Source organism: Triturus cristatus, chromosome 12 (assembly GCF_964204655.1).
Source record: "Triturus cristatus chromosome 12, aTriCri1.1, whole genome shotgun sequence".
Taxonomy (NCBI): Eukaryota; Metazoa; Chordata; class Amphibia; order Caudata; family Salamandridae; genus Triturus; species Triturus cristatus.
In genome coordinates, this window is record NC_140595.1 from 600,250,951 (window position 1) to 600,269,631 (window position 18,681).

General features: G+C 42.0%; 1 long non-coding RNA gene across 1 annotated transcript in view; it reads left to right on the forward strand.

Moving 5' to 3' along the window:
* Window positions 1-17,222, forward strand: part of LOC146776351 (uncharacterized) — a 37,186-nt gene extending 19,964 nt beyond the window's left edge. Inside the window, exon 2 of the long non-coding RNA XR_014972169.1 lies at window positions 15,997-17,222. This is a non-coding gene — a long non-coding RNA (uncharacterized LOC146776351). The remainder of the gene's footprint in view (window positions 1-15,996) is intronic.
* The last annotated feature ends 1,459 nt before the right edge of the window (window positions 17,223-18,681 follow it).

Sequence of the window (18,681 nt, forward strand, 5' to 3'; positions counted from 1 at the left end):
TGCGCAAACTCATTCCTTTGTCAGACGACGCCAGAAGAGAAATCTCCTGGTGGCTGGCTAATATGGATGCCTGGAACAGCAAGGCAATTTTCGCCTCTGTTCTGGAGGTAATCATGAAGTTGGATGCAAGCAGATGGGTTTGGGGTGCAAGATGTGGCTCAGTGACGAAAGGAGGATGGTCTCAAGGAGAACTTTGCCTTCACATCAACTGTCTAGCGCTTCTAGCAGGGTCATTTGCTTTGAAGACACTGTCCCCTGCATTATCCTCTGCATGGACAATATCTCAGCAGTGAGATATATAAACAAATTTAGGGGCACATACTGCTTGCATCTCCTGGTGGAGATTGCCTAAGACTGTAGGCATTATTGCCTGGAACATTGGATTACTGTGACAGCGGAATTCCTTCCGGGTCAGATTAACGCAGTAGCGGACTGGAACTTGCGTTTTGTTTCCGACTCCAGCGATTGGTATCTTCACCATTGTATATTTCGGTTCCTGAATCAGACATGGGGCCCATGCGTGATCAATCTCTTTGCATCTCACCTCAACACCCATATACTTCTTTCCTACAGCCGGAGACTGGACATCCTGGCAATGAGTTTGGATGCCTTTCTCCAGTCCTGGATGGGGAATTTACTTTATGCCTTTTCTCTGTTCATGATGATTCAGAGGGTTCTATCCTAAGTACGATGTTAGATAGCAGAGATAGCCCTGGTGAAGCCTTGTTGGAGTGCCATCCTGGTTTCCGGTTGCAATGTCACTCTCATGTGTTCTTCTGTTGCAGATTCAGTCATTCCTGGATCTTCTTTCAGATCCTTTGGGGCTTCCTCATCTATTAATGCTCAACAATTGGCTGCAAATGATGGTGTGGAGAATTTCTGCAGACAGTTGCAGGTGCCTGGCATTTCAGAACAGGCTCGGCTCTTATCCCAGTTCTGGGACCCCGGTACCATAAACAGTATGCTGCAGGGTGGCTACGATGGGTTCATTGGTGTGGTGAACGAGGTGTGGATACCTTGGGGACCTCTGTGCAGATGATTTGAAATTGTAAAAATTATGAAAATATGTAGAAACAATAGAAATAGGTGACAATGTTTTCGTCTGTATTGTTTTGCTACAATGGCTGATTTCCAAAGGTTATGTACTGTTACACCCACTAGACACGTGGTGACAGGGTTATATAGTTATCCAAAAACATGCAATACACAAACCCAACAATTGAGCTGCAGTTTATAGTGGTTTCTCATTGTGTATTCACCATGCAGCAATTCATATGGTAAAATCAAATGAATAAAAAATGGATGCATTTTTTTAAAATGTGCCCAAGACTCTGAGTTTAGGAATGGTGGTTATTTGTACAACTATGAATTTGGGATTACTTATACTATCATGTGATTACACACAGCACTGAGCATCTGATCACAAGAGAGGGTAGAATGCTTCTCTACCTAAATACGTAAGTGAAGGGGAAAAGCCAAGTGGAAAAGGATAACATATACACAGACAATACGCAACATAAGTGTAGTAATGTACATATTATTTATATATTTACCTTGTACATACTTGCAGTACTTCTTTAAGGATTATGTACTGGGGAGTTGTTGTTGAAGTAGCTCCATGGTGATGGAATACTCTGGTGTGGAGATGAGTCAGTTGCACCTGACAGATTGAACTTGGTGGATGGGATCTTATTTCCTCTACAATAAACTTCCTTCTTTCTCATCTCAACCTGTACCAGGATATCTTATTTTTACTATTTTACACTGGCGACGAGTGTGGGATACATCCATACAGAGAAGTGAAGTGTCTACTCAATGTTTTTTTTTCTGTGACTATGAGGAATTTCAAAACTTAAAGACGATCCCAACATCTGATATTTATTTTGGAATGGCCTCCATACTTTCTCGTAAGTGCTTTTCTATTTTTATTGAAGTCACAACATCTTTACTGGACCACATAGCTTTCGCCACATTTCTCGCCCTTGAACTTAAAGGAATTTATTAGAGGTTTGGGAGAAAATCGATGTGGGCTTCAGCTGATCCTGGAAACTTTGTTAGGACCATATTTTCCCCACTATTTGTTTTGGCAAACATTTTGTGCTCACAAAGTAAGGATTCGCAAATCTTAACTTCAAAGTGACTTTTAGCAAAACACTACATGGAGTAAAGTATGGATCAATTCCTTTCTTTCATCAATGCACTCATCTGTTTGGTGAGTCCAGGGTTTCATTTGTGCCGGAGCTTTCCGGTGCTCAGCACCGGCACTTATTTTACCGGGCCGGGTCTTTCCGATTTTTCTCCTCCACCAAATCAGCCATCACCCGGTAATTATTAAAATAATTTCCTGCGCTGCTCTTCTTCTGTGGCTGCTGCCTGGTATGTCTCAGAGGAAGTCCCACCCTTGTCTAGGCATTCTTGAAGAGCGTCGTCATCACGATAGTGATGTCAAGTCGTGAGCAGGTCACGCCTGCTTTCAAAGAATGTTGTTTCATTTGCTTTGAAGAATGGCTGAGGGCGGGCTCTTGGCCGAGCTGGGGCCCGCCAGGCTGGAAGTGTGCAGGATGTCCAAAGTGCCAATAAATGTTTTGGAACTGCTGAATATATATGAGCGCCAGCACCCGCAACCAATACAGGTATCATTTTGTTTTTGTATATTGAATGTACTTGTTTCATTAAAGCAAAAGAGCTGCACGAACCAAAAATAAATAACTTTCCGGCATTTAGGCACGTTCTTTTAATCTCTTGACTCCTGTGCTGAGGGCCCGGCATGCGCTTCAGATTTATTGCCTTGTAAAATCGGACGATGGTTGCCAGAGGGCAGGCTGCGCTTGAGTCTCATAGTGCATGTGCTTCTCTGCACTCAGTCTAGGTCGGTTTGTATTTTAGTGAAATAACATGTTAAAGCAGATTGCATCCTGCTCGCACTAAGCCTCCCAAAATCTTTGTCTACACGAAATGATAATTCTGTCTGGCATGGTTCTGTAATAGTGTAGTGACAAACTGAAGAGTTCAGAGGAGGTAGTCATTTTTGTTAAGGGGCAAAAAACTAGAATTCTCACATACTCTGCAGGATTTCCCATTTGCTTTTTTTAACTTTAGCATCTTTGCAAATTTCCGACTCCAGTTGCGTTGGTAGAGTGTGCAGGTTATTGCTTGACTTGTTCGGAATGAATTGTATGACCCTTGGAATTTAAAAGACATCATAAGTAGATAATAACCTTAAATTTGAGATAAGGGGGAAATATCAATGCAAAACCTGCAGAGAAACATCGTGAGCAGGAAACATCACAAACATTAAATTACTATTAAGAACCTCGTAAGAGATATATAGCGGAACTCTAACAAAGAGATTTTTCTATGTAAAGATTTAGAAAGCCAAGTAAGCATGAAACCATTTTTAGAAAAGTCACCCATACTGACTGCATACTTATCACTGGTGAAATATTGTACTAAGCAGTGTTCCTGGTCAGAGACTGATGCTGGACTCAGCCCAGTCACTTGGGTACTAAATCCCCCCAAAAATTGCAGCTGCAAAACATTGGATTATAGAATCATTTTTCAACATCCTTATTTACAGAAGCTTAATTTTAGGATTTTTCACACCCTAAACCTACGAATGACCTGGAAAAAATCCACCATATGGGTGGATTTTCCTCTGTTGCTTTGCATTGGAGTGGAAATAAAAGTGTTTTTACAATAAGGCAACTGGAATGTCATTTTGGAATGGGGTAAATAACGGCAAAGCCAAAATGCTTTCCATTATCTGCGATCATTTCTAATTTATGTATTTACTGATATAAAAAGAATGCTGACATAGTTTGCAAATTGGGTTTGTGAAAGAATCAATCCCCTTCCTATTTTCAGAATATATAGTAGAAGCCTTTAATCTACATGGGAGATTATTATGCATAAAAAGAAAAAGCAAAAATGAGTGAATTTGCAAAAGATGCAGACTTATGCCAGACTTTGGCTTGTTATTGCCTTACGGTTACTCTTGTTATGCATAATGAGTAAACTTGCCAGAAAGGTTAGTCTGTAATTTTGTAACTCCAAAAATATGGAATTGTCGATAAATCGTATGTGCAAAGCTAGAATTCATTCATTTCTGTGACTCTAGTGGCAGGGGAAGCAGAGGTTTGCTAAGACAGATAAGCATTGTGGATATTAGGCGTTCTGCACATGCAATGTATTAGTAAAAATGTGCACTACTCCATATATTTATGTAGAGCTTCCCACCATTTTTTTTGCACTTTTGTTGCTCATAGTAATGAATGGGGTTTGAGCTGGATACCATTGGTATCAGTATTTCCTAGATGCAGGAATATCACAATGTCCCGCACTGGGATCCAGACAGTACCCATAGAAATTGAGGGACTTACTGCAGGAATCAGTAACCACAACCAATTGCCAGGCTAATTCCTTATTTTTCCGCTGTTTCCCAATTGAACATTACACCAGATTTAAACTGGTGAGATACCAGAGTAGAAGGCATTGGGAATTCAGTACTTGCTGCATTACTTCTCATCCCAAATTCGACTGCTATATTTGTTACCAGCAGAAATGGATATCACCCAGACTCCAGAACAAGGGCCTTGAGTTTTGAAAATTTTAAAAGAGCAATTGGCTTGTGGATGTGGGTGGGACCAATAAAGGAAGTGGGTGGCGCCTCTGAAGGAAGTGGGCGGAGCCGGGAACGTAGGTGGGGCCTCCTAAAAAAATTTGAGCACCTGCACCTAATATTTTACAAATTAAGCCCTGGGTGAGTCTACGTTAATAGGAGACCTTTTGCGAAATGTCATGGCTGAACCTTTGTCAAGTAAATCTGGCTTCCAGCTTTCCTCACTTTGATTTTTTATCTGCCTAACTGTGGTTCTGTATGCTTACATGCCGCTCTGTGTCTTCAACTTTGTGAGATAACTTGTTTGACTGTGGCATTCGCAAGTTAAAGTTGTGCATTTTTTTTTTTTATGCCAAGGTCATGGTTGAGAATCAAATAACTCTGTGGTTTACTTTGAAAAACCTGTTGCGCAACGTGCAACCAACTTTGCCAAGCCGAGGATAAATTACACGTTTGTATTTCCTACACTCGAGCTTCCAACCAGCCAAATCTGGTTTGAAAACGTTAATAACGTCTTGTAAAACAACGCATAAGCAACTTGGCAAGATCACTCAGCATTTTTCGAAATTGTTTTCGCTCAAAACTCACCTCGCGTAGAGTCAGATGACGCGCTAAAAGTGATCGTTCTTACCCGGTGTGACGGTAAGAACTCTCGCGGCGCAAGAATCTTCTCTGGAGCGTCATTCTCTCTGGAGCCTTTTCCCTGGATTGTACAGCGCTGGCTTCCGTAGTCGTCTTTGACGTCCTCACGTCACTAGACGGCCATTTTGGGTGGCCTCAGCGACTGATTTCAGGACTGTGGAAAAGACAACGTTCTTTAAAAAATGTTTAAAAAAGGGAGAAAAGAGACAAAAAGAACATCCTACCATACAACAGTTAAAAAAAAATTTGTCATTGTTGTTTCTACGGATTTACCCACATTCTGTATGAAAACGGAGGTACTTTTGTTTTTCTCTCGCTCGTGAAAAGAACTATGTGCAACATCGCCATCTTGTGTGTTATATGTAACATGCATGAACATAATTTTTCAATGTGAATTTCTTATAGTGAAAGTTTCTTCTATTACTTCTTTCTTCATTTGGGGTGGTTTTGCTTTATAAAATTGCTATACATATATATAAGTTTGTATGCAACCAATGCTAGTTTATAAGCTTTGAGAGTTTTTATTTTAGCACAAATCTGTTATTATACTGTTTTAAAAGGAAAAGATTATACATTCCAATACGTTTTCCTTGCTGTTACTTAAATTTAGTTACTTTCTTCATAAATGTAACTATCTCTCAGTTTATTTATTATGCAGAACATTGCTACCCCTCCTTTCTTCCTTTCCAATCCCGGTGATCCACCAATTAGGTGGCAAAAATGGAAGAAAGTCTTCGAGAGGTATGCTAAAGTTTGCGGAACTGATTTAAGCGCAGAAAGAAGAACTGCTTTACTTCTCCACTGCCTAGGGTCAGAAGGTCAAGAGGTCTTTGATCATTTACCTGATATAGATGACTTTAGCTTGAATGAATATGAGATTTGCATACTCAAATTAGATTGTCATTATTTACCTAAAGTTAGCACCATTCTTGAGCGTTGTCATTTTGGTAGACGTACTCAAAATGAAGGAGAATCAGTGGAGAATTATGTCACTGCTCTCAGAAAATTAGGATCATCTTGCAAATTCGGAGGCCTATTAGAGGAAAGAATAAGAGACCAATTTATGCTAGGGTGCAACGTACAAAAAGTAAGAGATGACATATTGCAGAAGGATGACCCTACCCTTGAAGAGGTTTTAGTTATTGCAAAACAAATTGAACATTCAGTTAAATGTGTAGAAGTGATAACCAAGAATGAGAGTAAAAGTGAAAAGGTTCAAGTGGTAAAGGTGCAAGGAAAGGAAAATGTAGGTAGCAAAGATAAGAACGATAAGAAATCTAAAAATTTCAGTTCTGAAAAGAAGTTTTCGTTTGCATCTAAGGATCAGGATTTCAATTTTAAATGCTATAGGTGTGGGAATCCCAATCACCTAGCCAATGATAGGAAGTGTCCTGTACTCAAGGCAAAATGTAATATATGCAAAAAGATCGGGCACTTTTCATCCTCTTGTAGATTAAAAAAAGGTAATTCAAAAGTCAATATGATATGCACGAATGATGAAAGTGACAGTGCCTCCAACTCAGACATAGATTTTGGACAGATTGCCTCTCAAGTTTCTAATGACAAAAAGAAAGGTCCCATAGACGAAATTGTGGTGGAGCATTGTAGAACAGGTGTTCTTTTTGATTCCGGTGCTAAGATTACTATTGTTTCTAAAAAGTTCTATGAGCACCATTTAATGGATACGATACAATTATTGAAGACGGACATAAACCCCTATTCTTATGGTGGGGAGCCAATAAATTAATGGGTTACTTTAATGGTCTAATTGAATATAAGGGTAGGTACATATCCGGAAAGGTGTATCTTTCATTTAAAGGAGATAGTTTATTGAGCTGGTTACATCAAAAAGACCTAGGGGTAATGTTAGACCCAAATAGTGATCCACCTATTCTATTAAAGGAGAATTTCAACATAAATAAAATTGATTTACAATCTTATGGTGATGAATACTCATTGAAGTTGAAGGATTCTTTTCCGAACGTTTTCAAAGAGGAATTAGGCTGTCTTAACGATTACATTCATAAGATCAAACTAAAACCTGGAGCTGTTCCTTTTGCCAGCAAAGTGTGGGGGGTCCCTTTGTCAGTTAGAGAGGAGATGAAAGATCAACTGGAGAAATTAAAATTAAAAGGTATAATAGAGAAGGTAGAAGGAACACAGTGGTTGGCTCCAGTTGCCCGAAAATCGGACGGAAGTCTCCGTCTATGCATTGATCTCAGAGAACTTAATAAACAGGTGGTGGTTGACAAATATCCTCTTCCAAAAATTTCAGACATGCTCATGCTACTAAAAGGAGCAAAAGTATTTTCCACAGTCGATCTTAAATCGGCTTACCACCAGATTAAATTAGAAGAGGGTTCTAGTCTACACTTCTTTCATCACTCCTTTTGGAACTTTCAGATTCAGGCGTCTACCATTTGGGCTTGTTTCCGCAGCCTCGGTTTTTCAGAGGGCACTGGAGCGGGTCTTAAAAGGTCAGAAAGGTGTAAAGATTTACCAGGACGATGTTTTGATTTATGGGAAAGATGAGGTGGAGCATGATCTAAGAGTTAAGGAGGTCTTGGAGAGGTTTAGGTTACACAATCTCACTGTTAGGATTGACAAATGCAAGTTTAGGAAGTCTTCTATCGATTACTTGGGACACACAATATCTGGTAAGGGTATACAACCCCAGAGTGACTTGGTTAAATCTATAGAAAATCTGGCATCACCTAAAAGTAAAGAGGACCTCATGAAATTTTTTGGGATGGCGGAGTATTACAGCAAGTTTGTTAAAGGCTTTGCTGAAAAGTGTGTTCACATGCGTACTCTTCTTTGCAAAGGCGTAGAATTCGTATGGAGCAAGGAATGTGAAGCAGAATTTACCAGTATTAAGGAGTACCTAAAAGAGACACCCAGATTAGGGAGTTTTGACCCTGCAGCCAAATCAGTTTTAGTTACAGATGCAGTATGAAAGGGTTGGGTGCTGTTTTACAACAAGAGAGTGGGGGTGAAACAGAAGTCATTCTTTTCCTGTCAAGAAGTCTCAGGGGAGCTGAATCTCGCTACTCAGTGATAGAGAAGGAGGCGTTAGCTGTTCATTGGGCTATGAAGAAGCTAAAGAATTTATTGTGGGGTATTAAATTTGTGGTTCGTACTGATTACAAACCCTTGGTTGAAGTTTTTAATAGAAAAGGAACGGATGCTATCTCGAGCAGGATTTCAAGATGGGTCGTTGACTTGGAAGGATACAATTTTAAGGTGGAATATTTACCAGGAGTACGTAATTATACTGCTGATGCTTTGTCCAGATTGGTTAAACAAGATGATGATTGCGTTGACCAAGAAGAAGAGGCGGAGTTTGAATGGGTGTGTGCTATAGAGTGTGGTGGCATTAAAGAAGATAAGTGGAGAGAAGAGTGTAGAACTGACATAGAACTTTTAGAGTTGTCCTCCTTCCTTAAAGATGGATGGGTTAAGAAAGGTCAAGGTGTTTCAGAGAAGTACTGGAATGTGAGGGGAAAGTTATCTATGTCTGATGGATTGATGTTTCGTGGCACCAGATTGATTCCCCCTAGGTGTCTTCGTGAAGAGTTAATCACTTTAGCTCATCAAGGCATTTCTAAAACCAAAGAGAGCATTAGACTCAACTATTGGTGGGCTGGGATGGACTTAGACATTGAGAGATTAGTGCGAGAATGTATTCCTTGCACGCTAAGTGAGAAATGTTTCAAACCAAGAGTGCAACCTATGGTCATAAGGGATAAACCAAATGCGCCTTGGGAGGAATTAGCTCTTGCTATATTAGGGCCTATCAAAGGTAAAGATGGTGAGGTTTATTTATTTGTTCTTATTGATTTGTTTTCAAGGTGGCCCGAAATTAAAATCACAAAAAGCATTGACTCTAAGCATGTCATATCTTTCCTTAAAGAGGTTTTCACTAGAGAAGGTCTCCCTGGATATCTTCTTATGGATAATGGAGTGCAATTTGTTTCCAAAGAAATGGGGGAGTTCCTAGACAAGTGTTCTATTAAACATAAGCGTTGTTCTTTATATCATCTGGAAAGTAATGGAATGGTAGAAAGGTTTGTGCGAGTTCTTAAAGAATCCATTTCCCTATCCAAACAAAATAATGTAGATTGGAAGGAAGGGGTTGATAAAGTTGTAGAAATGTATAGAGTTACGCCTCATGCAACCACTGGTTGTACACCATTTCTCCTTCTAAAAAACAGGCATCCCAATACTTTCATCATGCCTTTCTGGGTGAATGAAAAGGTGGGAAAAAGAAATAGAGTTATGTCTTCTTTTGGATCATGGAGAAAACGAGAGGCAGACAAAATTATTGATCGCAAGCTATGGTTTGACAAAAGGAAAGCTGTAAAGAGAACTCTTGTCAATGTAGGAGACTTAGTAATGATTAGGGCACCTCCAGGACGGAAGTCTTCTGAAATATTTAAAATGAATCACAAAGTAAAAAAAATAAAATCTAATGCAATCAAAACGGAAGATTCTAGGATTTGGAACCTTAATAGGGTAGTGGTTGTTAATAAAAATATGGTAAACAGGAAAGTGGATGAAACCACTGTTGAGTCAGGTAACAAGTCTCTTTCTAGTCCTTTGAGAGAAAAGGGTAAAAGGATTGTAAAACTTCCATCAAAATTCAATGACTACGTTAGAGATTAATCTGTTGTTTTCTTCTGTGTTTCTTAATATTTTTGTTCCTTCAGTCTGTGGGAGGAAGATGTGTAGTAATGTACATATTTATATATTTACCTTGTACATACTTGTAGTACTTCTTTAAGGATTATGTACTGGGGAGTTGTTGTTGTTGAAGTAGCTCCATGGTGATGGAATACTCTGATGTGGAGATGAGTCAGTTGCACCTGACAGATTGAACTTGGTGGATGGGATCTTATTTCCTCTACAATAAACTTCCTTCTCTCTCATCTCAACCTGTACCAGGATATCTTATTTTTACTATTTTACAATAAGCTTACCAGGTGCAAGCAGTAGATGAGCTGTAACTAGTTCACGGGCATATACCAGGCGCCCTGTTGGGGAAACAAACATAGACGGAAAACCACTGCAGCACAGGTAAGAAATAAGCATGGTGTAAGGATGACAACTAACACATGATGGTGAAATGCAGGTAACAGGTAGACCACAAATAAGGAAACAAAACAAGACAGAGGGTAGAGAATTGGAAGAAAACAACAAAAGTTGAGGGAGCGAATAGCCAGTTGTGAACACTAGGAAATATGAACAGTCACAACCGCTGATGTTGCCAGATACCTTGCCCTTGCAAATGTATTGTGTTAATAACACTGTCTGCCACTAACAACCAGGAAGTGTACCTGTGAGGAACATCCCTACTGTGGCTGTATGACTGACTCTGAGAGTTGTAGTTCAGATGGTGTAATTCTGTACTCTCCATTGTCCTGTGGTCTTTTATGCCCCAACCTATGATCAACAGCCACAGAATGTGGTTGTGATAATGGAAAGGGTGTTGCCCAAAATCTAATGCACTTAAAGTAGTCAAAGTGGTGAATATCTCTGCTGTTTGTATAATCTACTATGACTGATCAATATACACTACAAAGTCTCTTTCGCAGACATGAAGAGTGGACAGTGGTACTCCTTGATGTAAAGAAAAAGTACATGTTAACAGTACGGTGTGTCAACAAACTAATAGTACCCTGTCTACTTGGAGCAGAGTGCCCCTACTGTAGCTGCATGGGTAAATCTAAAGGCAACAGAAAAACTCTACATATCATGGGATTGTGGGAGCCCGGAAGGTAACAGTAAGCAACCACATAGGGGTGAACTGCAACAGGTTGCTAGAGTCAACCCCAACCAAGAGGCATGCCTACTTCAGGTTAGAGAAAAACATGCTGGGTTGGCATACCTCAAGCCCCATCAAGTTGACGTAGTGCTCATTCAGGAAACACATTTAGCCCCCAATAGCAATATGCTTACACTTAGACGGCTGTAGGGCAATTTTGATGCAGCAGGGTTCACTTCACATGCTAGGGGTGTTCTCACGTGGGCTATTCAAAATCTGGAATTAATATACAGGAACTGGATGTGGATCCAGGTGGTAGATTTGTCATCTCTAGATGCTGAATATCAAAATAGTTAAAGTATATAGCCCGGACTATGACGACCCTCTCTTCTAACATATAGTAGCTTCACACGTCCTCACAGGGCCTGATCTACCACTGATCTGGGGCGGCGACTTCAATTGCATGCTGGATCCGGCCCGAGATCGCTCTAAGGGCCTGCCTCAGAAGCCTTCGGTAGCAGCCAGAGTTATAAATGACACTACTGAGCAGTTAGGCCTGCTGGATGTTTGGTGCTGGCGCTCTCCTGACACCTCAGGGTTCTGTCGATACTCTGCTCCCCACGACATTCATACTAGGATTGACTTCTGGCTTGTCTCCAAATCGCTCTGTTCTAATGTAAGTGACTGTGTGCCACTCCCTCGCACTTACTCAGGCCACTCCCCTATCCTTCTAGACCTGACTTTACCCAGGCGCACCCTTTACTTGGAGGTTTCCCCCATACTCTTTATTGGACCCAGTATTTAAGGCTGACCTAGCTTCCTCCACTGAAGAGTTCTTTGCAAACAATATAGGCTCAGTGGACAAGTTTACTACAATCTGGGAAACATTTAAAGTTTTTATTAGAGGGGTGGCAATATCTAAACATTCAGGGGTCCTTAGATCGATTAGAGATAGACTTTCTGCTTTGGAAAAGAGACTAGCGGGACTACAGCAAGCTTACCAACAAAGGGGAGAGCTGCATACGCTCGAGGAAATTAAAGTTACTTTAGTATAATATCATGAGACAGCAGATAGCAAAGTGAAACATGGGCAAGTACGCCACAGCTAGAGCGTACGGCAAGGGAGAGCGCCCTGGTGCGGTACTAGCAGCTATGCAGCGTCGCAAAAGGGAATCTAGCACTATGACCGAGATACTGGGAGAAGATGGGAGTCCAAGTCATGAAACGGCGCTCATTGCGGAGAGATTTAGTAGATACTATACTGGATTGTATAGTTCAAGATTAGATCCGAATGAGGTGAGCATAAAAGACTATTTGGAGCATATCCAACTAACATGGCTCACTAACTCGCATAGAGAGCACCTTATGGCGAGCCTGGTGAGATCTGCAGAACTCTGCAGTCAATGAGAGATGGCAGCGCCCCGGGCTCCGACGGTCTGACTGTAACCTTTTATAAAATATTTGCGGACTTACTAATACCGTACTCAGTCACCTTATATGAGGAGATGGTAAAGGCGAATAGGATGTCACCTACTATGAGGGGAGGTCCTGATAATTGCTATTCTTAAGCCAGGAAAACCGGCAAATGAATGCTCCTCCTGTAGGCCTTTATCACTACTAAATGTAGATACTAAACTGTTTGCCAAAATACTGGCAAATAGTTTGGCCCCCCTCATGCCAATTCTGGTAGGGCCTGAAGAGGCTGGTTCTGTTCCGGGGCAGTTTTTGGAGCTATCCAAAACATCAACCCAGAGGTCAAAGCAGCTGTGTTCTTTTTGGATGCAGAAAAAGCATTTGACTCTGTGGAGTGGGCATTTATGAGGGCAGTGCTCAGACGTTTTGGAGTGGGAGATGTTTTTCTGTGCTTAGTGGGGGTCTTGTACAGCGCTCCGGTGGCCAGGGTTAGGGTTGGCAATATGGTAACTCCTAACATTACAATATCCAGGGGTACCAGGCAGGGGTGCCCATTGTCGCCTCTGCTCTACGCCATGGAGGTTGCACCTTTGGCCTGTGCTTTGAGGGAGTACCACAGACACAGAGGGCTGTGATTCCATAAATACCAGCTGATTATTTATGCCTATGCGGATGACATGCTTTTAAATGTCCGGAACCCAGGGCAAAATCTGACACCGGCGCTTACAGAGGTCGTGAATTTTGGGGCTATATTGGGCCTTAAGGTCAACTGGTCAAAATCTATTATTTTTCCGTTAACGCCAGCCATGATTCCTGTGGAGTTTGACTTCCCTTTGTAATGGACCACGGAGTCGGTACGATACCTGGGCATACAGGTGCATACTGACCCTAATGTAGTTTTCTCCTAGAATTATGAGAGGGCTATTGCTAAACTGGAGGAGGAGGTAACGAGGTGGATCCGCCTGCCTCTCGCTGATAGGGCGCATTTCATTAATGAAAATGATTGTACTCCCAAGATTTTTGTTCTTGTTTTTGAATATCCCGATGATTCTCCCCAGTCAGACATTGGCAGTTTTCTGCTCATTACTTATTAAACTTTCCTGGGCTGGGAAACAACCAAGGGTCAAGTGCGATACATTGACTTTGCCCTACCCACTGGGTGGTCTTAATGCGCCTGACTTGGATCTGTTGTACAGAGTGGCGCAAAGCTCGCATGCCCGATACTGGATTCAAGAGTCGCAGAACTTGCCAGACTTACATATTGAGGCAGTCGCTGCTAACCCCTTCTCACTCCCCCAGATGTTATTCCAGACATGATTATTGACGATGGTGTCTGGAGATACTGCTGAGAGCTGACTAAGCCTATCTCACCTAATGGCAAACATCGACTTATCCATTTTAAATTCCTTAATAGGGTTTACTACACCCCAGAAAGACTGAAGCGATACGGCCTGCGAGAGATGTCCGCTTGCCCGCGCTGTGGAGAGGAAGAGGCGGTGTTTCTACATGTGGCCTGGCTGCACTCCCGGATTGCTGAATTCTGGGACAAGGTGTTCTGTACAATAAACAAGATCACAAGCCTTTCGCTGGCTCCAGATCCACCGCTTGCTCTACTTTGTAACAGTAAAAACATATGTAAACAGGCCAGACGACTGGTGGATATAGGACTGCTTCTTGCTATGCGCTGGGCCACGTGCCCGATCCCGACAACAGCTGAATGGGAGAGGGATATGCTGTATTGCAACACCCAATCAGACACCTATAGTGAACTCCTCCCCCGCAGAGTCGGCCCACAGGCTTTTGGGGTTTATACCAGCAATACCTCGTGGGAAAAGAAACTGGCGAGCCTAAATGAAGTTAGGTCTATTAGGAGCTGATGTATGATATGATCTAGCCTGCTGCGTACGGGCATGTAATATAGTCGGGCAGGGGAGCAGCTCATGTCGGCTTGATATGACTGTATCCTTTTGGGGTGTGCATAGCAATGCTTGTCTCTGCTTATAACCCCTGGATATGTTATTTACTCTGTATGGCATATACAAATGTACTGTATAAGATTACCGTTGATTCGTCTTTCGGCCAGCCAATGTAATTATGTACTGTATTGGGTTTCTGTACATTTCTGTAAAAGTTATTTAACAAAGCAATAAAATAAAAAATTAAAATTAAAAAAATCATGTTGTGTTAATGGAGAGACTCAGATATTTACGTTATATACTACTTCTATGGCCAGATTGACAATGAGGCTGATAAAGTTGGCAGACTGTTGGCATGGCTAAGTTAGCAGCATCGACCAGATACCCAAATACCACTGGTATCACAAATAATGTACACGAAAATATCAATGCAGCCTTTTACCACTATTACAAAAATATTTTCACAAACATTGAGGCACCAAATAATGAAGATTTTGTTCTGTTTCTATCAAGTTTAATGCTGCCCTGGTCGCCTTCTGCATAAGTCAGATATGTTGCAATTCCCTATTTTGGAACAGGAAATCAGGGGGACATTACTAAATGTGTCTGCAGGGAATGCTCTAGCTACTGGATAGCACCGTGCAGATTTGTTTCAGACCTTCCCTGGCCACTTGGTTCCTAAACTGGCAAAACTATTTGAAATGGCCTGACAAAATGACAGTCTATGTCACTCTACTGCCACAATACTCTACTCCACTCTCTGCCACTCTACTCCTTTCCATTCTATTCCTCTCCACTGAATGCCACTCCACTCTAGGCCACTCTATGACTCTCCACAACACAACACTCTAGTCCACTCTAATCTGCGACATTCTTCCACAACTCTACCACTCTGTACGCCACTCCACTCTATAACCCTCCACTATAAGACCCTCCACAGCACTCTACAATGCTCTACTCCACTCTACAACACTCTTAGACCCTCTACAACACTGTACAAATCACTACTCGATGACACTCCACTCTACACCACACCACTCCAAACCATGCCATGCCACTCCACAGGACTCTACGCCATTCCACACGACGCCGCTCCACTCTACGACACTTCTTTCACTTTATCACACTTTACACCACTCCATGCTACGCCACTCTGTGCCCCTCCACTCTAAGGCACTCCACTCTACTTCACGACACTCCACTCTAATTCACACCTCTCTACACCACTCCACGACAAACTCAACACTCCACTCTATGCCACCCTACTCCTCTTTACACCACTGCACTCCACACCACTCTCCTCAATGCTAAAAATATTAGCCATGCTAAACAGCGAGCCACATTGGTGTACAACATGGCTAAAACACATTGGCAAAGCCAATTGCCCTTGCACAGGTGTGATGTATTGGCTTTGACACTGCTTGTTTAAGCACAGTTTTTTCATGAGAGTAAGTGTGGACCAGACCTGGCAAGTTTTCATTTTCCATGGGTTGGTCTATGCTAGGTATGATCAGTGCAGTTTGTATGTTGTTTCCGGTTTTAGCTACAGACTGCTGAGGCTGAGTAACCATGTGTCTTGGTGTTGTTGGTGCATATGTTTATGACAGCTGATCTGATGTGATCTGACATCTGTTTTCTTCCAGGTTTCCCAGCTGATGTCTCCTCTATTTACCTTGTTCATCACAACATTGACATGCTGACCAAGTCCAGTTTCCAAGGCCTGGATCTGCTTTTTGTCCTCTACCTCTTCGCCAATCAAACTGAAAGCATTGACCCCCCAGACATTCACCGGCCTGAAGAGTGTGCGCTTGGATGACCTGAGGTACAACCAGCTGAGAACCCTGAGGGCTGAGCATCTGCAGCCCCTAGAATGTGCCCTGCAGGAGCTATACATGGAAAACACAAGTTTGTGCGCGAGAAAACTGGGCTCATTAACCACATTCACCACTATTAGCATTAACTGGAACTAGAATTATCTGATCCCTGTGCTACCACCACCCATGGGACTTTTTTCAGGGGTTCCAGGGCAGGGGTTGCTAGGCTCAGATGGTAACAATGACAGCTTTTAACCGCTGATGTCCAGGGGCAGAACCTTAATTTTGAGCTACAAGTACCAACCCTGCCAAGTGTTACGCATCATGGTTAAAACAAACGCATTTAGTAATATTTCTCGCATCACCCCAAGGCCATGAGATCATCACTCTTATTATGAGCTGACTGTGGACAGTCTCTCTATGCCCTACAGTGATCCTTAGTCCAAAACTGCTCCTTTCGGTAGTCAAAAGCTGGTCTTCATCAGGACAGAACGGGGAGGGGTGGACAGCCCTAAAAGGACCAGAGTAAATCCTGGAACGAAACCTGGTGGTGGAATCAATTCGGCCCAGGCGGTGATGATCTTGGACAGTTTAAGCACGGGCAATTCAAAGCTGGACGTCGGTGTACAGGCATCTGTCCTGTAACGCCGCTGCAATGTCAGCCTGGGCCGAATTGATTTCACCTCTGGGCCTTTTAGGGCTGTCCACCCCCCCCCCCCCCCGTTCTGTCCTGATGAAGACCCGCTTTTGACTACCGAAAGGAGCATTGATTGGGTTGAAATGTCGACGACCTCACAAGGCCTAGATTGACCAAGGCTCTGCACAAACTAAGAATCATCATCAGCCAGCAGAGTCATTGTATTCCCCAACGCTATCTGGCCGACCACCCACATGTACATAATTTTCACCACCATGTATATATTGCACGCCACTGAGCACTCATGTCACTTGGCCACCTTTTACTTGCAATATTTCACCTGTGTTGGCAGCCATGATCATATGTGTAAAATATATGAATTATATATTTCTGATAAAACATATGCAGTAGACATCAATTTGAGTCATGTGCCTTATTATTTGTGGAAATATTTTCAGTGTCTAGGCTTTTGAGATACAAATATTATAATAAAAATAACATATGCGAAAATTAGTGCACTAACAGAAGTAACCGATAACCTGACAAAACCATTTTTTGTTTATTACGATATACCCAGGTTCTGAGGGACACAGGGTCACCCCATTTTTGTCAGACTTTCCTAAGTCCAGCTCTAGCAGGGATCTAGCAGTAATACATGAATGCTCAGTGCTGCCTCATGCAGTTATCAAGGTGCGATTCACACAGTCTTGTTTACATCTTGCTCAATGCATGCACGGTGACATCAGATCAGGGACTTACCAGTGGACTGCAGTGACACTGTTTAGGCTGGGCTGCAGTGCTTGTCCCTTTATTGGGCACTGTACGGTCTGAGCTGTGTGTGACATTGCACCCTCATCACCAGAAGCGCCCACAAGCTGATTAAGGCACTAGTTATGCACCTCTGGTGATGGCACTCTCTTGGCGTCAGCAGCTTTGAGCTATTACGCGTGCCTGACACCATGGGCTAGTCCAGGCTTTTTGGTAGAGAGCAGTGTTTACCAAACCGTGGGTTGCTACCGAAGCTGATTTTTGATGGGTCGCAAAAGTCGGAGCAATAAATAAAGCTGTCTGCAAATTCTGTGTTTAACTTGTCACATTTGCTGGTAATTCAAAGACAAAATTCAATGTCCGGCTACTTTTTTGTTAACAGGGAGATTGGTGTTTGCTTTTCTTTCTCTGACTGCAAATTTAGAGGAGTTTTTACAGTGAATTATGTGACAATGAAGGATGTTGTTTTTTGCAATACGCAATAAAATGTAAATACCAGTAAATGAACTGTATAAATCCAGCAGTTAGGAAAGCAAATGTTTAAGCATTTTTTTGTAATTCTATAGTGTTCTGGAAGCAAAGATTTTAATAAGATTGAAACAAATCAAGACACTTGGTGATGCACAGATGATAATTATTCACACAAACCCGATTTCCAAACATTATCATTTATGTGCTATATAGTTTTATCTATAAAACTGTACATCTGTACAAATGTACTGGCCATTTCAAAGGGAAAGGTAGGGTCTGTAAATGACAATACGCTATCACATGCCTCTTGTCCATTAAAGGTAGGTGGATCACGAGAGTTTGTTGTTCTAAAAAGTGGGTTGTGATTCTAGAAAGTTTGTGAACCACTGACCAAGAGTATATTGCATTCTGGGAGTAGCAGTTGCATTTTTTTGTTGACTGGGCACTAACTAACCTTAAGCTAATGTCCTTCGGAGGATATGGCTATAGTGTTTTCAGATGGCCACTTGCTGGTTTAACGCTGCAGCAGTGCTCTGCATGTGATCACATTTCTCATTATTATCAACAAAGAAGAATGGGACGATGAATGTCTTTATAAAACTGCTGTGCATAGTTCCTTGTTTTCTCACCGCGCACAA